Below are 26,207 nucleotides of genomic sequence, written 5' to 3'. Positions count from 1 at the left end.
ACCAGCTTGGCAAGGAGTTTTAACAGGGAGATGCTGCAGAGGATTTTTGCAAGGAAGGGAGCACAGGGTAAATCTCTTGAGTGAAGTCCCTGCATATAGGTTTATAGGGTAACCCAGTTTCCCAGTTGTAAGTGTGTGTTGTTTTGCTGGAAATAGCTGTGGATATTTCTTTTTCCAATAAATTCATTTTTATGAACTCTGTGTTTCTGTCTGGTGAATTGATCCCTGGTGTGTTAGTCCTTGTTTCCTGTGACATAACTTACCAAACAACTGTGTATAAAAACCTTATATGTACTGTTACGTACTTTTGCCATTCTATACCCACAATATGGCACAGGACAATCCACTGTGCCATCTACTGGCACATGCTTAATTGCAATTAAAATAAATAAAACCAACCAAAATCGTGGGAGGTGAATCCATTTGCTTTCTGTGGCCGGACTGCAGTGCACAAAGCGATGTCTCAGTACCAAGGGTAAGTCTTGCCTGGTTGTGACAAAAATCGTCAAATGTCATTGTCACATTAGGATTTAATCTCTTCAGTATTAAAGTTAATTGCATCTTAAATTAGGCAAATTTGGTCAAAAATAAATGTATTAATTTTAGTCAAGTTATTATAATGCTGCTATAATTAACCCCTACACTGTTGTTAAAGCGAGAAGCACAAAACATATTTTTACATTGATGCTGAGGTGCCAGTGTCCCACGTCACGTGATACATGGATCTAATTTGATCCAGTCCCCCATATGAATTATTACAGGAATGCAGATTTTATAACAACATATGAATCAGTTTAGTTTGCATATTTATTTTAAAAACAGAATACGTAAACTGAAAAGGTATTTTCATTGCTTTATTAGGCACTGAATGTGCTTTGGCTGTCATATGAACAGATTGATTGAGTTATGTAAGCAGTTTTGGTCACGCTATACTGTAGCTATTGAAGGGAAAGGCAATAGCGCAAACAAAATGGCTTGTGGGTTTGTTAAATCTGTCAAATGAATAATTAACTAATTACATAAGCTTGTATACAAGCATGTTTATGCAACGTAATATTACAGTATATATTATATGTCAAAAACAACCTTTAGTGTGGCAAAGGTAATTGCATCACCACTGGTTTTATTATTATTATTATTATTGTTATTATTATTATTATTATTAATATATACTGTATACAGTATATTTGGTAAAGTTTATCTATGTGCCTTTTTCACAGATAGTATAAGTCTCATTTGAAAAAATACAGATGCAGTAACACTAACTGTTAGGGTACACAGCAGTTAAGGGACCGTGGTGGATTAACACTATGGGGGGGTCTGATCTGGAAGCATGGATCTGGAAGCATGGATCTGGAAGCATGGACCCCCCACAGCGTGACCACATCTAACACTGTTTCCTACGCATCAGACATTTTTTGTTTTTTCAGCTGCGCATCTGGAGAGAGTAAACCTCACTATATCTGTAGTGTTAACTTCATACTTTTGTTGAATAAACTAATTAAAGCATTTAACATTCATAATGTGCATGAATTGATTATCTTTGCTGACTCTCCTTCCTGTCAAAAAGCTCAAGCATTAAAAGATACAAAGCATTAGCACTCTCCCCCTGAAGACCATGGAGCTCCTTATCTATAGACTCAGGTCTGGCAACAGTGTCTCGCTCTTAACTCTGGCCAAGGGTTCTTTCCGAGGCTACCTGAAAGAGGTTCTGCCTCTTTCATTACTGGTCACTTCCTCCATCAGACTCGTGGCGTTGGGGCTTATTCCATGGTTGACAATTCTTTGGTTCCTTGAAAATGTGCCTCTTTGGATTTCACCATGGTGTGGGTGTTAAAGTCCCTCTCTTTCTGTACCCTTCTTACATCCTGTATTGTGCATAAGTCAATTATGGAATCAAACAATATATATATAACAGGTGTTCCCCCATCCTCTGGGAGATTTCACTGCTACCCGTACTCTTGCTGTGCTGTACCTGTGAGGCTTACAGGATTGCTGAGTGTCCGCCGATGTTAGTGGGGAAGACAGGACAGGCTTTAGGGTTCTTCTCAATTCTTATGGTTGCAGCGCCACCATCTCCCGCAGGCCCCAACAGAGCTGGGTGCATGTTGCAGGGTATATGCAACTACACACGCGGGTTTCTTGACAAGGCTTATTTATTTAGCCTTGTAATATATACAACACACAAAACAAAAATAACTTTCTTATCAGCAACAAAAGGAAAATGGCTTGCTCCAGCAGACAGACAAAAATAGTTTCACTTTAGCAGACAGTGTATATGGCAGTTGCCCTTTTCTATGCAGGGCACAGACAGTTCACAATTCAGTTACTTTGTTTATCAGACCTTGTATCAGGAAATCTCTTTAGCAGCAGCTTACTCCTCTCTCATCAACAGCCAGCTCAATGTGTCTCCAACCTGGGTTTTAACACACCTTGATTAGGCAGCTGGGATCCAACTAATTGTCCTGAGGTTCCCAGTTGAAGTTAACCTAGTCAGTGCTGCACTGCAGACTAGACATAGGTTTTCCCGGCATAAAACTGGTGGCTGTTATTTACCCTGTCACATTCCTCCCCTGTTAGTGTGTGGCTGGGGCTACGCACGGCTGAAGCCCGACCATCCACGCCTTCTCTAGAAAATTAGTCAGCATTTGCGTTCTCTTTTCCCGGCCTATGCTGAATCTCAAATGAGAAGGGTTGTAGGGCCATATACCACCTAGTCAATCTAGCATTGGAATCTTTCATGCTATTTAACCACTTCAGTGGAGCATGATCCGTCACCAAAGTAAAATGGACTCCTGCCAGGTAATGCCTCAAAGCCTCAATTGCCCACTTTACTGCGAGGCACTATTTCCCAATCACTGAGTAGTTTTTTTCCCTTGGGAACAATTTCCTACTCAGGAAAAGGATAGGATGTTCGACTCCCTCAAACTGTTGTGACAACACTGCCCCTAGCCCTATCTCTGATGCATCTGTTTGCACTATAAAAGGGCTGTTGACGTCTGGGCTTCTAAGGATGGGACCCTCTGATAGACACCTTTTTATGTCCTCAAAGGCTCTCTGACAATCCCTTGACCACACCACTTGTGTAGGGGCACACTTTTTTGTGAGGTCCATTAAAGAGGCTTACACTTCCGAATAGTTGGGGATGAACCGCCGGTAGTACCCTGCTAAACCCAGCAGAGAGCGTACCTGCGTTTTTGTTTGGGGGTTCGGAACTTCTTTCAGGGCAGCTACCTTGTCGGCTAGTGGCCTTACTTTTCCACCTCCCACTGCATACCCTAAGTATTTGGTTTCCGCTTTACCCAAGGCACATTTCTTAGGGTTGGCTGTGAGCCCTGCCTTTCTTAGAGATTTTAGGACCGCTTTCAGCCTATTTAGATGGGCCCGCCAGTGTTTACAATAAATGACAATGTCATCTAGGTAGGCTGCGGCATAAGTCCTATGGGGCCTCAGTACCTTATCCATGAGTCTCTGAAATGTGGCTGGGGCTCCATGCAGTCCAAATGGCATTGTCACAAACTGGTATAAACCCAAGGGAGTGGCAAAGGCTGTTTTTCATTTGGACTTTTCCTCTAAGGGTATTTGCCAGTATCCTTTTGTCAAGTCTAAAGTGTATATATATTCCGCGTTACCAAGGGCGTCAATTAATTCATCCACCCTTGGCATCGTATATGCATCAAACTTGGATACCGCATTAACCTCTCGGAGGTCCACACAAAATCTTACCTTCCCATCGGGTTTAGGGACCATAATTATTGGACTGCACCACTCACTGCATGATTCCTCAATCACTCCTAAGTGTAACATTTATTGTACCTCCTTCTCTACCAGAGCCCTACGACTTTCAGGCAACCTATAAAGACGGGAACGTACTTTTACCCCAGGTGCTGTCTCGATTGCATGGGAAATTAAGTTAGTTTGTTCTGGTAAGTCAGAAAAAACATCCTGGAATTGTGTAATTATTGCTAACAAGTCCCCTTTTTGTTCAGAGGACAACTGTTTACCCATTGGGATTTTATCGTCACTCACGATGTTCTCCCGTGGAGGCTGAGGACCCAAGTCCGTTTCCTCCTCCACCGGGTGGATGAATAGAGACCGCTGCATCTTCCAGGGTTTCAGCAAGTTCACATGGTAAATTTGTTTACCCTTCCTTGACCCTGGTTGAGCGATCTCGTAATCCACATCACCCGTACGGCGGAGTACTTCGAATGGGCCCTGCCATTTGGCCAGGAATTTACTCTCGCAACTGGGTAACAATAACATCACCTGGTCTCCTGGGTTAAACACTCATGCGAGCATTCTGATTGTAATGTCTCTCCTGACTGTCCTGGGCTGATCTAAGATTCTCCCTGGCAAAATGGCCGACCACATCTAGGCGCTTCCTAAGGTCTAGTACATATTGCAGGGTATTCTTAGAAGGGGACTGCTGTTCCTCCCAGGACACTTTTAGGAGGTCTAGGATACCCCGGGGTTGGCGGCCATAGAGCACTTCAAATGGAGAGAATCCCGTGGAGGCCTGGGGAACTTCCCGCACTGCAAACAGCAGAAAAGGGAGAAGTTCATCCCAGGCTCTCTTCTCTGAATCTACAAATTTCCTCAGCATCCCTTTTAGAGTTCGGTTGAATCTTTCCACCAATTTGTCAGTCTGTGGATGGTAGACCGATGTCCGAACAGACTTGACCTCTAGTAACTTTAAGACATCCTGCATTAGTTTAGCCATGAAATTTGTACCTTGGTCTGTCAACTTAACCTGGGGAAGTCCAACCCGTGAGAACAGTTCCAACAACTTGTTGGCTACTTGCTTCGCCGTTGCTGTCCTCAGAGGGAACGCCTCAGGATATCGTGTCGCATAATCAACTATTACAAGGATAAACCTGTGTCCTTTCGCAGAAGGTTCTAGAGGTCCTACCAAGTCTACCCCAATCCTCTCAAAGGGAACTGACACCAAGGGTAGAGGAACCAGAGGGGCTGGTTTTTGTCCTTTTGGACTAGTTAGCTGGCACTCTGGACATGCTGCACATAGCTTAGCAATATCACTATGCATCCCTGGCCAATAGAATCGGGATGAAATACGGTCCAATGTTTTATCCTTGCCCAGGTGACCACCCCAAGGGACAGTATGGGCTAGAGTGAACACAGATTTAACAAATGCCTTGGGAACCAATATCTGTCTGGTGACCTCCCCTGTTTGTGTCTGCCTATTCACCCTATATAGGATATCCTTTAATAGCTCAAAATGGGGGAATACTATCACCCCCTGTGCATCTAAAATCTGTTCATCAATTTTCACCACCTTGTCATACTGTCTAGCAAGGACTGGGTCTTCCCTTTGTTTCTGGCGAAAGTCAGGGAGGTATAGGTCTGGTAAATCTCCAGGGCCCATATCACCCTCTCTTTGGCCATCCCCAGCCATCACTTGTGACCTCTGACTACTAGAATGGTCACCTTGAGACCCAGATTTCTGCAACCAGTCCTGTTTGTCCAAGCGTCTTTGCTTCCGAGTCTTTTGAACTCGGTGTCTACTGGGAAAAAGGTCTGCCGAGAAGTGGAACAGTTTGCCAGGGTTCTCCTGAGCCCTAGAAGGAGGCTCCTCGTGAAAGACTGGGGCCATTAGGTCCGAAAAGAAAGGCCAGTCCCGACCGAGCACAACGGGGGCAGGGAGTCAAGGAGTGACTCCTACTTCGAGGTAAGCCTCCTGACCTTTTACCTGTAGCCGGATTTTGGCTGTCGGATAGCGTTTTACATCGCCGTGTATACATTCTATGCTCCATGGGGAGTCAAAAGAACACATGTTGGGTGGTAACAGTTCCTGGAGCACCAGAGTTTTCCCAGAGCCCGAATCTACAAGGGCCTGGACGGTTTTTCCCCCAATCAGGGCTGGAAGTAGCCAGGGCTTGTAATTTTCCCCAGTAAAAGCCGAGGCGACGGTTCTGCTGAATGAACAATCCATCAGTGGACAGTCCACATACCGGTGGCCTTGTTCTCCGCAGGCAGAACATGGAGAAGGTTCCCTCGCAGGAATGGGGGCTGTGGATAGCGCTCCGCTGGACCGGTTACTGGAGACCAGGCAACTGGTGGGTACTGTGGGCGACGTCCTCGGAAGTTCCTCTCACTTTGTGATGAGCCGACATCTGGAAGGAGATGAGGGTCTCTGCGGTGACCAGCATTTGGACTCCATCCTTGCTGGAATGACTGCTCCTTCCGTTGGACTTGGTAGTTCCGTGACGGGCCGTAGGTTCCCCATTGATCCGACCTCCCTCTTTGGGCGTCCGCAAGTGCCGGTGGAGTCGGGTCCAGGACACTCGCCTGCTGCTCAGCCCCAAGGAAGTTCTCCATGAGTCGGACCGCCAAAGCTAGGGTTTCAGCAGCGTGGCGTTTTACCCACGAGCGTGCGGAAGGGGGTATTATTTGTAGAAATTGTTCCAAAACCACCTGCTCAAGAATTGCCTCCTTGGTGCACTCCTCGGGTTGTATCCAGCACGTACATAAGTCCAATAATAACTGAGCGAGGACCCGGGGTCTCATCTTAGCGGTGTACTTCATGTTCCGGAACTGATGCCGGTAGGTCTCTGGGGTCAGACCTAAGCGATCCAGTATGGCGGCTTTAACTTGTCGGTAGTCCATTGCCTGATCTGCTAGGAGAACCTGATATGAGGCCTGGGCTTCTCCTATGAGGAGCGGTGCCAAAGCAGTTGCCCAGCGATCTGTAGCCCAGCCCTGAGCTTCGGCAACTCTTTCAAAAATCAGTAAAAAAGCCTCTGGATCCTCGTTCGGAGCCATTTTCCTCAGGAGTATCGGGGGTTTGCTTGCAAGTTCTGTACTGGCAGACCCCTGGAATTGGGTCAGCAGCTTGGCCATTCGCTCCTCCTGTGCTGCCTGCTGCTGGGCTACGAGCTGGGTTTGCTGCTGCCAAAGTCTTTCATCTCTCTCTGCTTGCAGCCGGGCCTGCTCGCACAAAAACTCTTAAAAAAATTATTTTATTCTTGTGTGTGTCTGTGGCCCGTTAACTGCAGGAGCCTTTTGAAAAAAACCTTCCCTATTCTTGACACCATATGTTGCAGGGTATATGCAACTACACACGCGGGTTTCTTGACAAGGCTTATTTATTTAGCCTTGTAATATATACAACACACAAAACAAAAATAACTTTCTTATCAGCAACAAAAGGAAAATGGCTTGCTCCAGCAGACAGACAAAAATAGTTTCACTTTAGCAGACAGTGTATATGGCAGTTGCCCTTTTCTATGCAGGGCACAGACAGTTCACAATTCAGTTACTTTGTTTATCAGACCTTGTATCAGGAAATCTATTTAGCAGCAGCTTACTCCTCTCTCATCAACAGCCAGCTCAATGTGTCTTCAACCTGGGTTTTAACACACCTTGATTAGGCAGCTGGGATCCAACTAATTGTCCTGAGGTTCCCAGTTGAAGTTAACCTAGTCAGTGCTGCACTGCAGACTAGACATAGGTTTTCCCGGCATAAAACTGGTGGCTGTTATTTACCCTGTCACATTCCTCTCCTGTTAGTGTGTGGCTGGGGCTACGCACGGCTGAAGCCCGACCATCCACGCCTTCTCTAGAAAATTAGTCAGCATTTGCGTTCTCTTTTCCCGGCCTATGCTGAATCTCAAATGAGAAGGGTTGTAGGGCCATATACCACCTAGTCAATCTAGCATTGGAATCTTTCATGCTATTTAACCACTTCAGTGGAGCATGATCCGTCACCAAAGTAAAATGGACTCCTGCCAGGTAATGCCTCAAAGCCTCAATTGCCCACTTTACTGCGAGGCACTCTTTCTCAATCACTAAGTAGTTTTTTTCCCTTGGGAACAATTTCCTACTCAGGAAAAGGATAGGATGTTCGACTCCCTCAAACTGTTGTGACAACACTGCCCCTAGCCCTATCTCTGATGCATCTGTTTGCACTATAAAAGGGCTGTTGACGTCTGGGCTTCTAAGGATGGGACCCTCTGATAGACACCTTTTTATGTCCTCAAAGGCTCTCTGACAATCCCTTGACCACACCACTTGTGTAGGGGCACACTTTTTTGTGAGGTCCATTAAAGAGGCTTACACTTCCGAATAGTTGGGGATGAACCGCCGGTAGTACCCTGCTAAACCCAGCAGAGAGCGTACCTGCGTTTTTGTTTGGGGGTTCGGAACTTCTTTCAGGGCAGCTACCTTGTCGGCTAGTGGCCTTACTTTTCCACCTCCCACTGCATACCCTAAGTATTTGGTTTCCGCTTTACCCAAGGCACATTTCTTAGGGTTGGCTGTGAGCCCTGCCTCTCTTAGAGATTTGAGGACCGCTTTCAGCCTATTTAGATGGGCCCGCCAGTGTTTACAATAAATGACAATGTCATCTAGGTAGGCTGCGGCATAAGTCCTATGGGGCCTCAGTACCATATCCATGAGTCTCTGAAATGTGGCTGGGGCTCCATGCAGTCCAAATGGCATTGTCACAAACTGGTATAAACCCATGGGAGTGGCAAAGGCTGTTTTTCATTTGGACTTTTCCTCTAAGGGTATTTGCCAGTATCCTTTTGTCAAGTCTAAAGTGTACATATATTCCGCGTTACCAAGGGCGTCAATTAATTCATCCACCCTTGGCATCGGATATGCATCAAACTTGGATACCGCATTGACCTCTCGGAGGTCCACACAAAATCTTACCTTCCCATCGGGTTTAGGGACCATAATTATTGGACTGCACCACTCACTGCATGATTCCTCAATCACTCCTAAGTGTAACATTTCTTGTACCTCCTTCTCTACCAGAGCCCTACGACTTTCAGGCAACCTATAAAGACGGGAACGTACTTTTACCCCAGGTGCTGTCTCGATTGCATGGGAAATTAAGTTAGTTTGTTCTGGTAAGTCAGAAAAAACATCCTGGAATTGTGTAATTATTGCTAACAAGTCCCCTTTTTGTACAGAGGACAACTGTTTACCCATTGGGATTTTATCGTCACTCACGATGTTCTCCCGTGGAGGCTGAGGACCCAAGTCCGTTTCCTCCTCCACCGGGTGGATGAATAGAGACCGCTGCATCTTCCAGGGTTTCAGCAAGTTCACATGGTAAATTTGTTTACCCTTCCTTGACCCTGGTTGAGCGATCTCGTAATCCACATCACCCGTACGGCGGAGTACTTCGAATGGGCCCTGCCATTTGGCCAGGAATTTACTCTCGCAACTGGGTAACAATAACATCACCTGGTCTCCTGGGTTAAACACTCATGCGAGCATTCTGATTGTAATGTCTCTCCTGACTGTCCTGGGCTGATCTAAGATTCTCCCTGGCAAAATGGCCGACCACATCTAGGCGCTTCCTAAGGTCTAGTACATATTGCAGGGTATTCTTAGAAGGGGACTGCTGTTCCTCCCAGGACACTTTTAGGAGGTCTAGGATACCCCGGGGTTGGCGGCCATAGAGCACTTCAAATGGAGAGAATCCCGTGGAGGCCTGGGGAACTTCCCGCACTGCAAACAGCAGAAAAGGGAGAAGTTCATCCCAGGCTCTCTTCTCTGAATCTACAAATTTCCTCAGCATCCCTTTTAGAGTTCGGTTGAATCTTTCCACCAATTTGTCAGTCTGTGGATGGTAGACCGATGTCCGAACAGACTTGACCTCTAGTAACTTTAAGACATCCTGCATTAGTTTAGCCATGAAATTTGTACCTTGGTCTGTCAACTTAACCTGGGGAAGTCCAACCCGTGAGAACAGTTCCAACAACTTGTTGGCTACTTGCTTCGCCGTTGCTGTCCTCAGAGGGAACGCCTCAGGATATCGTGTCGCATAATCAACTATTACAAGGATAAACCTGTGTCCTTTCGCAGAAGGTTCTAGAGGTCCTACCAAGTCTACCCCAATCCTCTCAAAGGGAACTGACACCAAGGGTAGAGGAACCAGAGGGGCTGGTTTTTGTCCTTTTGGACTAGTTAGCTGGCACTCTGGACATGCTGCACATAGCTTAGCAATATCACTATGCATCCCTGGCCAATAGAATCGGGATGAAATACGGTCCAATGTTTTATCCTTGCCCAGGTGACCACCCCAAGGGACAGTATGGGCTAGAGTGAACACAGATTTAACAAATGCCTTGGGAACCAATATCTGTCTGGTGACCTCCCCTGTTTGTGTCTGCCTATTCACCCTATATAGGATATCCTTTAATAGCTCAAAATGGGGGAATACTATCACCCCCTGTGCATCTAAAATCTGTTCATCAATTTTCACCACCTTGTCATACTGTCTAGCAAGGACTGGGTCTTCCCTTTGCTTCTGGTGAAAGTCAGGGAGGTATAGGTCTGGTAAATCTCCAGGGCCCATATCACCCTCTCTTTGGCCATCCCCAGCCATCACTTGTGACCTCTGACTACTAGAATGGTCACCTTGAGACCCAGATTTCTGCAACCAGTCCTGTTTGTCCAAGCGTCTTTGCTTCCGAGTCTTTTGAACTCGGTGTCTACTGGGAAAAAGGTCTGCCGAGAAGTGGAACAGTTTGCCAGGGTTCTCCTGAGCCCTAGAAGGAGGCTCCTCGTGAAAGACTGGGGCCATTAGGTCCGAAAAGAAAGGCCAGTCCCGACCGAGCACAACGGGGGCAGGGAGTCAAGGAGTGACTCCTACTTCGAGGTAAGCCTCCTGACCTTTTACCTGTAGCCGGATTTTGGCTGTCGGATAGCGTTTTACATCGCCGTGTATACATTCTATGCTCCATGGGGAGTCAAAAGAACACATGTTGGGTGGTAACAGTTCCTGGAGCACCAGAGTTTTCCCAGAGCCCGAATCTACAAGGGCCTGGACGGTTTTTCCCCCAATCAGGGCTGGAAGTAGCCAGGGCTTGTAATTTTCCCCAGTAAAAGCCGAGGCGACGGTTCTGCTGAATGAACAATCCATCAGTGGACAGTCCACATACCGGTGGCCTTGTTCTCCGCAGGCAGAACATGGAGAAGGTTCCCTCGCAGGAATGGGGGCTGTGGATAGCGCTCCGCTGGACCGGTTACTGGAGACCAGGCAACTGGTGGGTACTGTGGGCGACGTCCTCGGAAGTTCCTCTCACTTTGTGATGAGCCGACATCTGGAAGGAGATGAGGGTCTCTGCGGTGACCAGCATTTGGACTCCGTCCTTGCTGGAACGACTGCTCCTTCCGTTGGACTTGGTAGTTCCGTGACGGGCCGTAGGTTCCCCATTGATCCGACCTCCCTCTTTGGGCGTCCGCAAGTGCCGGTGGAGTCGGGTCCAGGACACTCGCCTGCTGCTCAGCCCCAAGGAAGTTCTCCATGAGTCGGACCGCCAAAGCTAGGGTTTCAGCAGCGTGGCGTTTTACCCACGAGCGTGCGGAAGGGGGTATTATTTGTAGAAATTGTTCCAAAACCACCTGCTCAAGAATTGCCTCCTTGGTGCACTCCTCGGGTTGTATCCAGCACGTACATAAGTCCAATAATAACTGAGCGAGGACCCGGGGTCTCATCTTAGCGGTGTACTTCATGTTCCGGAACTGCTGCCGGTAGGTCTCTGGGGTCAGACCTAAGCGATCCAGTATGGCGGCTTTTACTTGTCGGTAGTCCATTGCCTGATCTGCTGGGAGACCCTGATATGAGGCCTGGGCTTCTCCTATGAGGAGCGGGGCCAAAGCAGTTGCCCAGCGATCTGTAGCCCAGCCCTGAGCTTCGGCAACTCTTTCAAAAATCAGTAAAAAAGCCTCTGGATCCTCGTTCGGAGCCATTTTCCTCAGGAGTATCAGGGGTTTGCTTGCAAGTTCTGTACTGGCAGACCCCTGGAATTGGGTCAGCAGCTTGGCCATTCGCTCCTCCTGTGCTGCCTGCTGCTGGGCTACGAGCTGGGTTTGCTGCTGCCAAAGTCTTTCATCTCTCTCTGCTTGCAGCCGGGCCTGCTCGCACAAAAACTCTTAAAAAAATTATTTCATTCTTGTGTGTGTCTGTGGCCCGTTAACTGCAGGAGCCTTTTGAAAAAAACCTTCCCTATTCTTGACACCATATGTTGCAGGGTATATGCAACTACACACGCGGGTTTCTTGACAAGGCTTATTTATTTAGCCTTGTAATATATACAACACACAAAACAAAAATAACTTTCTTATCAGCAACAAAAGGAAAATGGCTTGCTTCAGCAGACAGACAAAAATAGTTTCACTTTAGCAGACAGTGTATATGGCAGTTGCCCTTTTCTATGCAGGGCACAGACAGTTCACAATTCAGTTACTTTGTTTATCAGACCTTGTATCAGGAAATCTCTTTAGCAGCAGCTTACTCCTCTCTCATCAACAGCCAGCTCAATGTGTCTCCAACCTGGGTTTTAACACACCTTGATTAGGCAGCTGGGATCCAACTAATTGTCCTGAGGTTCCCAGCTGAAGTTAACCTAGTCAGTGCTGCACTGCAGACTAGACATAGGTTTTCCAGGCATATAACTGGTGGCTGTTATTTACCCTGTAACAGTGCAGTTCCTGCAGGAAAACCCTCTGCACGCCCCCTGATAAACTGCAGTCTCAGGCAGGAGTATAAAACAAATGATGGTTCTTTATTCTTCATACAGCATACCAACATGTACACTCTGTTCTCTCTGGTCCCTGGAATCAACCCAAGGAGCTTGATGCCCCAAAGGTCTATCCCTGCTCCATTACTCCATGGTGGAATAAGGGGTAGTGTCCCACTCCCCTGCAGGAGGGGAAGGAAGGTGGAGAGGGCCCTAGCTTCACACTTCTAGCTCTCAGCCCATTTATAATTGCAGTTACATACCTACAAATGTGAAACTAATGTATGTCTGTGTAGCCAGGTCTCCCCAGCACTCCAGCACCCCCCTCACCTGACTGCCGATCGCGGGGGCCGCCGCGTCCAATTGCGGCTCCGTCCGGCGATGGCAGGGGTGAGGGCGGTCAGGCCCCGGCTCGGGGGTTGCCAGGGACGCGTGCGGCCGGTTGCCAAGGCCGCACGCGCGTCTCAGGGCTCCCGGCGCTCTCGGAGCCGGGTTGTAAGGGCGCCGCCATGTTGTGCCGGTTCGCGCATGCGCAGTAGGTCCCAGGCGGCCCCGATAGCTCGCGCATGCGCAAGGAGAACCCTAGCGCCAGGGAGCAGTTGCGTGAGGGCAGGGAAAGCGCAGGAGAGTCGCGCGAGAGTAGGGATAGATAGTCAGAGGTTGTGGCGGCCATTAGGGGTTAGTACAGGCGCAGGAAAGGCGCGCACGCGGCCCCAATGTAAGTACAGCCTCCACGGGACTACAATTCCCATGAGGCTTAGGGCCAAGCACATCAGGTGCCTCATAGGAGCCAATAGGGCTGCAGGACTGCCAGGAGAGCAAGTGGATACATTTCGCGGGCAAAAGAGCACATTAGTCAGTCAGAGGAAGGAGCAGACAAGGGAAGGAGGTAGGGTGCAGGAGAGAGGGACTCCCCTGTATTAGGCCAGCACCCCCTTGGTCCAAGATAGCTCAGCTCCCCAGTAAGGTGAGTGTTGCCAGGGGCAGCCCTCAGGTTAGGGACCCTGCCACTTACATTAGTGGGAGCTGGAAAAGGAAGTCTGCAGTTAAGAGAGTTGGAGTCAGGGAGCTGTAGGGAAGGAAGGGTGCGGGGAGCGAGTGTAGCTTCTGCCCCATATAGGTACCTACACTCCAGGTAGGCCCCAACTCCCCACTAGTTGGGTGGGTAACTGCTTAGGGAGGTCCTAGAGAGGGACGCGGCCCCTAGTTTGGAGTGCTGCCTTGTCAAAGTCACAGCGGGCAGTGCTGTGAGGTCTGACAGGCAGGCACCTTGTTGCGCAGCACGTTGGCTGCAGCCTCCAGTGAGCTACAGCTTGCTGCTGTAGGCGCTGGGACTAGTTAGACAGTAGTGAGGCTGAAGGGACTTGGGTAGTTAGGGGAGTGGGACAGGTCATTACCCCCTGCCGGCCATAGGAGTTCCCCAAGCCACTACAGGTTGCTGTACTACAGGGACAGGCCCTAGGTTAGGGTTCCTGTCACGTTAGTACCATTTAGATAGATAGGGACACAGCGGCTGCTGCTGTTCCTGTGGAAGCGGTTGGACCCACGTTGGGGTCCACAGAGACGATTCCAGAGTGGGACCGCCCTAGCGGTCCACACGTGTAAGGAGTTCGGTTGTTGGATCAGACGGATTCATCACACGACTGATCCTTTGAGAAGTTTGTTGCTGACCCGAGCACCGGAGTGCTCGGCAGGTATTATACCATCATATGTGCACCAACAGGCCTAGAGGTTCTTAGTGACTGCGCAGTCACCCATTGACTATCTCTGTAGGAGTACGGGACATTGGGTGGGGTTCTTGGGACACTGGGTGGGATCACCTAGTGTTGGGGAATCGTCCTGCGAGACGTCACTGTTAGTGTCTCCTAGTGAGAGGGACACAGGTTATTATTATTTGTTAGTAAAGTCATTAGTTATATAATCACTGTGTGTGGTTTCTGAGTGGTTCCTATGTTAGGGTCATTCTACACTTCCCTAGAATCCTACATAGGTGGAGGCGCTGAAAGAAGATACGTTCCAGAGGATTCACCCCAGGCTCTCACTAACGGAGGCTCAGACCTCCTGTGAGCCTGCAGGTATACGCACCACACCGGTAACACCACATGTTCTACTCACCCACACTATATATGAGATTGGTTGGGGTGGAATACCCGTTACATCTGTATATTTGATTTATTTTTTATCTTATTTATATTATTGTGTTTTATATAGTATACTAGCCATTATGTATTAAGTAGTTTATATCACAACTCCTTATTGTTAGCACAGATTACCTAATTTAGGGTATTACTGGGCGTATTTTATTTGAATATTGTAATTGGACAGAAACACCTTTAAATAATAGCCCAATAAGAATGCACGTTATCCCCTGATGAAATCCGTTAATCAGAAGAAACGCGTAGGGCACGTGGTTTCAAGGAGCTACGTTGGTGGAACAGCTCGTGCGTCTGCTGCCAGGAAAGGAAGGACGTTCCCTGAGCCGCACACAGCATCCAATACCATCTGCTGGGAACAACAGACTGTTTACCTGAATTGCTGGAGGGACATCTGATCGTGATGCACCGGCAGCAGTGAGGTCTGATGTATTGAAGCAAACGTTCGGCGAGCAGTTACATGTTGGCGCATGGGTTTAACCATACAATGCTTATTTTGCATTGACAAATTGTGAGTGTGCATTTGTCTTGTAATCTTTTATGAAAATTTTGTTACCAGATTTTACACATGGATCGGGTGTTTTTTCTCTTGTTTCTCCAATAGAATTTGCTGGGAGGTTGCTGACCCCAAAGAAGAAGCAGCCCGGACGTTGTAATCTCCATACAGAATCATCTACTATTTTTGTGAAAAACACAATTCATTTATTTTTTACACCGATTTTCATTCATTTTTATTTTATTTTTGATTTTTACATTTCACATAATTCTTTTTCATTTTTTAACCTATTTTTTTGTGTTTTTTTACAAAAACTGTATATTATTTATTTTTTACTAAGTGCATTTTTCTTTTATTAACACAATTATTTTTTTCTTATAATTTTGTATCATTTTCACACTCACATTGATTTACAACCACCATCTGAGTTCCCATTTTTATAATTGTATTTATACAGGTCACCTGTGCTAAATATCTTTGGCGGTCTGTTTGTTGTCAGGAGTCTACTGTGAGGCTAGTACACATCCAGGCGCTGTTGAATCTTTCAATCAATATATATATATATATATATATATATATATATATATATATATATATATATATATAAAATGCAGCAACCAGCACACAAGCTTCTGTTAATCCAGATGCTAATCCAGACAATCCAGACAATAATAGTAAATATATTACCAGATTGTAGTCCAGTACATTGGAGACAGCACACCAGGAGTATAATTCAACGTTACTTGTCAAGTCACGGTCAGTAGACCATTGCACAGCCCTGAGGAAGGTCGCTCTCTGCAGACCAAAACATTGGCTGAGGTGCCTGTATTTCTTCAATACAATCTACTTTTTGAATTATACTCCTGGTGGGCTGCCTCCAATGTACTGGACTACAATCTGGTAATATACTTACTATATATATATATCTGAACCCCGTTATAACGCGGTGCTCGGGGTCCACATAATTAGACTGCATTATAACCGGGATTGTGTCAACCAGGATCACGAGATGGCTGTCAGTGCGAGGACTTACCCGGCATCTGTAGCTTTCTCCTCTCTCCCTGCTCCATCAGGCTGCATCCACGTGCGTGACGCACATTTCCAAGGTTTTTTTTTTATAACATTTAATGCTTTATTGCTAATGGACACATACACACACCTCCCCCTGCACTAATAATTTTAGCGTACCATGCATGAATCAAACCCATGACCCTTCATACACTGGTAGCGATTCTAAACCTGTGACACCATAGGATTGGTGTGATGTTATTGGCTCTATTATCAAACTTAATTTCTATTGCACAGTACTGCCTTCCAGTGTGTGTGGTGTGTGTGTGTGTGTGTGTGTGTGTGTGTCCGTTAGCAATAAAAAATTGAATGTTTTAATAATAAAAAATTAAAAAAAACTTGGAGATGTGTGCCGTGCCCGTGGGCAACCTTATGAAGCAGGGAGAGGAGAGAACTGTACAGAGGAGAGATCTGCAGATTCTGGGTAAGTCCTCACGTGGCAGCCATTTTGCTAAAAAAAATTGAGATGTTTTTAAATCGGGTGCCACACTCAAACCACGTTATAAGCGGATCCACGTTGCAGCGGATAACACTATAACGGGTTGAGCTGTATATATATATATATCTGTTATTGGTAAGGGACTTAGCCCCCCAATCTATAGACAGAGACTATGCTGTTTAGTCACCGCTCCCTATAGGAGGTAACTTGTTTTTGTCTTTAACTGTGTTTTGCTGGTGAAAGCCATTTTATATATTTTAAGTTGTGGAGAATTAAAGACTGTTTGTATTTCCCCTTAAAAACATCTCCTCTGCTAAAAACCTCTGCATACTTTACATCTCCAACACCAACATTATTTAAATTCACTGCCATACAAGTCCATGTTTTCTATGCAGTGGTCTTGAAATTATTTTCTAGCGATAGAAACACCGGGTTTTGTAAAATGTGTCACACATAACTGAACTATGTCCATATGCCATGTAAAAGGGGCCAAGCTTACAGTGCCTGGAAAAAGAGAATGGGATTGTGCAGAGATCAGGTAAATGCCTAAAAAATAATAAATATGCAAATTGTTCAGGCTGTTTTCTCAGAGAGAAATACACGTGGATGTCCGTTCAGTTGTTTTTTTCAATCGTAATCATAACACAAATACTTTAAGAGGATGAAGAATGGAATTTACATTATGTTGAAGTTTAACAAGGAACATAATCCTTGCAGGAAGGCATTTTGTCAGTACTCTTTATAATTCCACCCATTCCTTTTAAAATTAAGTAGTCAAGGATCAACTGTCTGGAAAGTGGAAATGTTAATTTTTAGAATTAAATAAATACTAATTTTCCCATTAAATCTTACATAAGTTCTAAATCATGTAAAGTTTGAACACTGTTCACTCAGCCTGGCAGATGTAGCAGGCCTAATTCCTACAGCTGATAAACTATATATGTATATATATATATATATATATATATATATATATATATATATTTATATATATATGTAGAGGTATCAGTACCGTGTTAGCCGAGCTTCAATAATCAAAAAATAAATAGATGATACCGTTCTGTGGCTAACGAAATGCTTTTATTTGTGCGAGCTTTCGAGATACACTGATCTCTTCTTCCGGCGATGTTACAATGAATGAAGCAAAAGGTATACTTAAAAACAGTGTCTCTTGGAATGTTATCTGTGCTGCTCCTTCCCCCGGTGTGGATGTGTTTTATGGCTAGAGGTGTCAAAAGGTTACTGAAAGCAAGTGTAGAAAGAGTGTGTATGTGTATCAGTGTGAATAAAAATGAATGGAGAGCCCACAGTATATACAGTGCTTTACACAAGGTGTGTGTGGAGTGGGAGTGGATATAAATGGTGTGGGTGGGTGTGGAAATGTGAGAGTTTATAGCACAACTAAAAGTGTGTGTGGATACTTAGTGGTCCCTATTGGTGTATAGGGATGGAAAAACAAGGAGTATTAGTATGTGTGAGAGACAGCTGTGTGTGCATACATATAGCACAGTATGTATAGACATGGCCTTTAGCGCTCATGGGACGAGAGTTCACTAGTGTCAGTAATGACTCATAAAACTTCGATCTCTGTTTAGGCCACTGCTAAGTGTCCCGAACAGTTGCATAAATTTGTATTCATGCAACCGTCTCTCGTTCGGGGTTTTAAGATTACCTTTGAGTATGGCAACCCTCAGATCGTTCATCTTATGGCCAGAGTCAGAGAAATGTTCGCCAACAGGACTGTCTCTTGTACCTCTTGTGATGCTGTGGCGATGCAGGTTCATTCTCTTGTTTAGCCCCTGCCCTGTCTCACCTATGTAGTAGCATCCCCCTCTCGTAACATCGCCGGAAGAAGAGATCAGTGTATCTCGAAAGCTCGCACAAATAAAAGCAATTCGTTAGCCACAGAACGGTATCATCTATTTATTTTTTGATTATATATATATATATATATAATCTCATAGATTTTCCATAGGATTCATTGGAAGTGATAACGTTGAATTTCACAAAATAACCCACCATGACATGAAACATTTGTTAAAACTGTAAACCTTACATGACCCATTTTGATGTCTAAAGCCACTGGCTTCACAATAGAAGATGAGATACTATGAATAGTCTATGTAAGAAATCAAAGGCAACAAGTTATATATAAGGAATGATAAATAAATGATGATGATTATAATAATAATAATAATAATAATAATAATAAATGTACACATTACATTTATAGATATAGAAAAGGTATATCTAGTCATGCAAATGTATAAATTATGTTTCTATCATCTGTGTATTAAACAGATTTATGTCGGGAAGAAAATGATTTGATATCAGATGTAAAATGACATGAATATACTACAAACAGTATTACATATTTTGAAATATATTCTTTACCGCATAAACCTGAAATAGTGCACAGACCCATCATTTGCCTCTTGCAGTTGGTACTACTTGGTAGTTATCCTGGTGGTGTAGAGAGAATTTGCAGAAGCCTACTATTGCTTGTGATTGCTGACACCAAATCCTTGGTGCTTAGGGCATCATGCAGTAAGCAGCGAAAAAATGCATTAGCCACTTTAGCAATTAGCCATGTTTTTGGCGTGTTAAACTTGCTGTACAGTATGTTGTAAGGGGCGAATCCCTGGTGAATGAATTAGCCACCACCATTTGATAAAATGGCTAGTAACCGGTGGCGAGACGGCTGCCTGGCGAGAAGCTGCCGAGAAGCGGTCCCCTGCCGAGATGTGTTTGCAGCAGAGAGAGATCCGCTGCTCTCTCGGCGCAAATATCAGCACATTAAAAATTATTTTAAAAACCATTTTTATTCATAGTGTACATGTACAGGGGGTCTCCGGAGCTGAACCGCATTGGTTTCAGGTCCGGGGACCCCCTGCTTCCCGAGATACAGGCCCCTTTATGAGGTGCCGGTATCCCTCTGCATTTAAAGGTCCCGATCACGTGAACGCGGATTGTAAACAAAGCATAGGGATACCGGCACCCCATAAAGGGGCCTGTATCTCGGGAAGCAGGGGGTCCCCGGACCTAAAATCAAAGCGGTCCAGCTCCGGAGCCCCTCTGCACATCTACACTATGAGTAAAACACCCATATCAATAAAGACTTGTTCCTTACCTTTGCGGCTATCTGCTATGGTAGCGAAGCAGCATGAATATTTTTTTAATAATACTGTACATTGAGCAGGGGGTCCCCCGAGCTGAACCGCATAGCTTTGTGGACCAGGAACCCCCTGGTTCCCGAGTTACAGGCCCCGGTATGAGTGATCGGGTGGGCAGTGTCGCCGCCATGTTTATAGCGTCCCATATGCTACGTGCACGCAATAAACATGGCGTCGACACTGTAACCGATGCCCCAAACCGGGACCTGTAACTCGGGAAGCAGGGGGTCTCTGAGCCACAAATCAATGCGGTTCAGCTCAGGGGACCCTCTTCTCCCGCACAATATTATTAAAATACATTAATGCTGCTTCATTACCATAGCGGATAGCCGCTAAGGCAATGAAGGGGTAAACGCATAATAGTATGTTTATTGGGGACAATTGCCCCCAATAAACATAGCAATACACAACATACAATACAGTAATGGGCAACATTACTATTATCCACAAATGAATAATAGTGCAGTTGTCCATTTAAAATACATACAGAACAATAAATACATTAAATACATATAGAACTCACCCATGTCCGGCTGCCACAATAAAGGTCATCCTCATCTTCATTCTGCCCATGCCCCATCCACTTCTGCAAAACAGACACAAGAATAAAAACATCCAATGTATTGTCCCCTAACCCTTTAATCACCATAGCGGTTATTAACCGCTACAGTCATTAAGGGGTTAACCCACCCTCACCCACATACCCTCCCCCACTAAACCCCCCACCCCCTGATGCCTAACCACCCTCACCCACTTCCCACAAGGGAGTCCTACCACATACCCTTGGGGCCAATACCCCCACCCCCACCCCAACACATACATTCCAATAATGTGCCAAATAACTATTATCCACATAGGGATAATATATTATTTGGCCATTATTAAACACATTAAATACCATAGTAAAATAAAGAAAATTCTACTAACCTCATCAATAAGAAGGCCCCGTCGCCAGCATCATCATTGTGGTCCGTTGCCAAAATAATACATAGCCAATACATTGCAATGACATTCACATATCAATGAACCCCTTAATCACCTTATCGGGTACTAACCTGAAAGGTTATTAAGGGGTTAAGCCATCCTGCCAATGGCAATACCACTTATCCATAACATCCTCAATGAAATACAATTCCATTTCCAAAACAAATCTAATGTAATTATCCAATCTAAAGCACCAAATGCCAATCAAAAGTCTCAAATGCCACTTGAAACATTGCATTTACATTGTATACATGCTCAGTGGTCGACAAATCACCCAAAACTCTACTCGCCACACAAAAAAAATCTACTTGCCACCTAGTACCAAACGTGTGCTGCTTGGGCCAATAGGAGCTCGCCACGATGTTAAATCCACTCGCCCGGGGCGAGCAAATGTATAGGTTTGTCGAACAAACATGCTGCATAAAATGTAAGTTACATGTAGATGCTGCAAATCAATGTTAACAATACAATATTTCAAATAAAATAGCATTACATCAAAAGAAGTATACTATGTAATCCAATAAAGTCACCATCAATCAATTAACATACATGAATTACATCCCAAAACAATTAAAATAGCATCCATACCAATTACACAATTAACTATAGCAACCGTTACATAGAACAAGTTACCATCATACAAAATAGGACACCAACAATTACAATATACTAAAGCAAGCCTCACCATTACCTACAGTACAGCATAGAAGCCCAAAAATTACATCTATCTAATTATAAAATACATTGAACACACATCTATGCATAGCAGCATAGCCACAATCATTTACAATACTGCAAAGAAAGCTTTTACAACACTATCATTTCTTACCCTGTATGTATATATCTCTCTATACATACATACTGTGACAGAAACCAGGGGTTGGTAATAAACTCCATATACAGGGCTCCCAGGATACTGAACAGTTTCTGTCCTGTCTAAGCTGAACAGGGCAGCCTCGTGGTACAGGCACTCCATTCCACAGTTTGTCTGCTGCCTGTTTTCTGTCACCTGTCATGCTGATTAGAGTTCAGGTATATAAGACCTGTTTCCTGTTTCCTCTGGGCCCCCGCCCAAGAGCCTGGAAGGCTGCTGAACTGCAGAGGGGTGAGAAAGCCTCTTTCCCAAATCGCTTCATTCATTCTGTTAGTTTGTCTAAAGACTGCAAAGGTACTTATTTTGTTGGTGGAAGTGGACAAGCCACTTCCAACTCTGAGTCAGGGACATCTAAGTTTAAGTTATCGCTCAGACGAGCAGCTTTTTGTTTGGCTTTGTTTTCTGTTTAAACTGTGGCAGTCTCAGTGCCTGGGACTGAATAAACCAGGCATAGCCTGTTTAAAGGAACAGTACGTGACGTCTCATCATTTAACCTACCCTAAAAGACCGTGTTCTAACAGTCCCGGACAGACGGCGGAGCCCCGGAGTAAGCCGTTTGTCACATATGGTGGAGAATGCGGGCAGAACACTAAAAGGTCTGGGGGTTAAAGAACTTTAAAGAAAAAAAAAAAAAAAGGTTTTTTTTTCTCTCTCTCCAAACAAGATGGAAGACGTGGTGAGTGCGCTGGTACGCAATGTCGCTGTCCAGAGAGACGCGAATGAAGCCCTGCAACAGGCGAATGCAAACCAGCAAGAGACAAACCGCTTGCTGAAAGAGGAGCAACAGCGGTTCGCTCAGGGCTTACAGCAGGAACTCGAGATCCTGAGGGAGACTATCAGTAACCTTCCACTGGCAGCGGCAGCCCCAGTTCCGAAAATGACCAGGGCAAGCCACTACCTTCAGAAGATGGGACCCTCGGATGATGTGGAAGCCTATCTTCTCACGTTTGAACGCACGGCACAGAGAGAGGGATGGCCAGAAGCTGAGTGGGCTAGTCTAATCGCACCCTTCCTAAGCGGCGAACCCCAGAAGGCTTACTTTGATCTAGAGCCAGCCGAAGCTAACGTCTATGCAAAATTGAAGTTCGAGATCCTCGCCCGCCTCGGCGTAACCACGGCTGTTCGCGCCCAAAGGTTTCACGCATGGTCCTTCACGATGGATAAAGCCACCCGAAGCCAGATGTATGACCTCATCCACCTCGCCCGGAAGTGGCTACAACCCGAGATCAACTCAGCAAGCCACATCGTGGAACGGTTGGTCATGGACAAGTTCTTGAGGAAACTTCCCTCTGCCTTACGCCATTGGGTCAGTCGGAGTGACCCCCACAATGCGGATGAGCTTGTGGCCCTCGTAGAAAGGTACAATGCAGCAGGAGAGCACCCGCAACCCACAGTCGTGGAGCAACCCCACTACCCGAGGTTCCAGGACTCTTCCAGAGACGGTAAAAGGGTACCGGGGTTAAGGGGAGCTGAAGAGCGGCGACCACCTTCACGCAGCACCAGCAACAGTGGTTCGCACACTAAGGGCAATAGCCAACATGGGGAGCCGGGAAAAGGCTCTAAGTGGGACACAGACTATGTACCTAAATGTGTAAATTGTCATGAGAGGGGCCACACAGCAAAAATCTGCCCACTAAATGAGGAGCCCATGCAATGCAACAGCGTGGAACCTTATTCGCTGTTGTCCCAATGTATGGGCCCTAGCCCAGAGGACCCCTTGAATAACCATCTGTGGGCATTTGTAAAGGTTAATGGTAAGAGGGTTCGGGCACTTCTTGACTCCGGGAGTATGGTCACACTAGTGTCCGAATACCTATTGCCCATTAAGAAGAAACAGGTAAACAGTTCACAAAGAGTGGCAATTTGTTGTATACATGGGGATAATCATGAATATTCCACTGTTGATGTTTTTTTTGAAACAGAATTTGGTTCTTTAGATTTCAAGGTGGGTGTTGTACCCAAACTGGCACATGATGTGTTAATAGGGACCGACTTTCCCCATTTTCTAAAAATGTGGTCCCCAGCTCAGAATAGCGCCCAGAGTTCAATAGCAGACCATAACGAAGTGTTAGAAGAAACAAATCCTTTCCCTTTTTCAGAAATGGAGGTTGACGAGGGCCCAAATAAGAAAGGGGAAAAGGAGGAGTGCTGTGAAATTCCCTTCCCCATCACTACTTTGGTAGGGAATACCCCAAATCAAGATGTTGATCAGGCACTTACCACCCCAGTACAGGATAAGACCCTCACTGACCTAGAGGTCAGTCCTGGGAGTTTTAAGAAGGCCCAGTGGGAGGACCCCACATTAGCGGTAGCAAGGGGAAATATACGGGACCAGAATAGTACTCATGGCCAACCAGATAGGTCACTTGCTTACCCCTACTTCGAGGTAGAGAACGACCTAGTATATCGGGTTGATAAAAGAAAATCAGTTACAACTAAACAATTGTTGGTACCACGGACATTCCGTAACGTAGTATTACACCTCGCACATAGTCATCCATTGGGGGGACACCTAGGGGTGGAAAAGACAAAAGAAAAGGTTCTCCGAAGCTTTTATTGGCCTGGGGTTCTGGCAGAAATTACAAACTATTGTTCCTCATGCCCAGAATGTCAGATCACCGCCCCGTTCAAAGCATACCGCAGCCCATTGGTACCCCTTCCCATAATAGAGGTACCATTTGACCGGATTGCTATGGATCTAGTAGGACCCCTAATAAAGTCTGCTAGGGGACATCAGCATATATTGGTAATATTAGATTATGCTACCCGATATCCGGAGGCAGTTCCCCTACGTAGCACCTCTGCTAAAAACATAGCAAAAGAGTTAGTACTTCTGTTTTCCCGGGTCGGAATTCCTAAAGAGATCTTATCTGACCAGGGAACACCATTTATGTCCCAAGTAACAAAAGAGCTATGTAAACTCCTAAAAATCAAGCATCTCAGAACCTCAGTCTATCATCCACAAACAGATGGTTTAGTGGAAAGGTTCAATAAAACCTTAAAGAGCATGTTACGCCGGGCGGTCGATAAGGATGGGAAAAACTGGGACTGTTTGTTACCATACCTGTTATTTGCCATTAGGGAAGTTCCCCAGTCATCCACAGGCTTCTCCCCGTTTGAACTATTGTATGGCCGACATCCAAGGGGCTTACTGGATATAGCCAAAGAAACTTGGGAACACGAGGTTACCCCTTACAGAAGTGTAATAGAGCATGTTGCCCAAATGCAGGACCGCATTGCTGCAGTCCTACCCATAGTGAGGGAACACATGGAGAAAGCTCAAGAAGCACAAAGGAATACGTATAATAAGGGTGCTAGGGTCAGAATTTTTTTTCCAGGTGATAGGGTACTAGTTCTGGTTCCCACCGTGGAGAGTAAATTCCTTGCTAAATGGCATGGGCCATATGAGGTCTTGGAAAGAGTGGGAGAAGTAAATTATAGGGTAAGGCAGCCAGGTAGGAGGAAACCTGAGCAAATTTACCATATAAACCTACTCAAGCCCTGGAAAGATAGAGAGGTCTTGTTAACCCTAGTACCCCCAGGTCCGTCAGAGAATCAAGAAACTGACCCAGAGGTTAGCATAGCTGAAACACTGTCCGTGCATCAGAAACGAGAGGTCCAGAGTTTAGTGAGAAGGAACAAAGAAATCTTCTCTACACAGCCAGGTAAAACTAACGTAATTAAACATGACATAGTCTCTGAACCGGGGGTCCGAGTTAACCTTAAACCGTACCGAATCCCAGAGGCCAAGAGAGAGGCTATAAGTTTAGAGGTTAAAAAAATGCTAAAACTAGGCGTAATTGAGGAATCCCAAAGTGGGTGGAACAGCCCTATAGTTTTAGTCCCAAAGCCAGACGGTACAACAAGGTTTTGTAATGACTACCGGAAACTAAACGCGGTGTCAAAATTTGATACTTATCCTATGCCCAGGGTGGATGAACTTGTAGAGAGACTGGGCAAAGCCCGATATCTCACAACCCTAGACCTAACAAAAGGGTACTGGCAGGTTCCCCTCACAGAAAGGGCAAAAGAAAAAACAGCCTTCTCAACCCCAGACGGCCTCTTTCAATATAAGGTGCTGCCTTTTGGCTTACATGGAGCTCCCGCCACATTCCAAAGAATGATGGATAGAATTTTAAAACCACATGTTCGGTACGCTGCCGCCTACCTGGATGATGTGGTAATCCATAGTGAAGATTGGCAGTCCCACCTTCCAAAGGTCCAAGCTGTGCTCGACGCAGTTCGGTCTGCTGGACTAACTGCTAACCCCGCTAAATGCACTATTGGTCTGGAGGAGGCCAAGTATCTTGGGTATTCTATTGGTAGAGGGTTACTCAAACCACAAACACTCAAAGTAGAGGCGATACTAAATTGGCCAAGGCCAGTCACAAAAAAACAAGTAAGGACCTTTTTGGGGTTAATTGGCTACTATAGGAGGTTTATTCCCAATTTTGCAACTAAGGCAACCCCACTAACCGACCTCACAAAAGCAAGAGGACCGCTAATGGTAAAGTGGTCCCCCG

This window comes from Ascaphus truei, chromosome 2 (assembly GCF_040206685.1).
Source record: "Ascaphus truei isolate aAscTru1 chromosome 2, aAscTru1.hap1, whole genome shotgun sequence".
In the NCBI taxonomy this organism is placed as follows: Eukaryota; Metazoa; Chordata; class Amphibia; order Anura; family Ascaphidae; genus Ascaphus; species Ascaphus truei.
Note: the sequence above shows the minus strand (reverse complement) of the source record.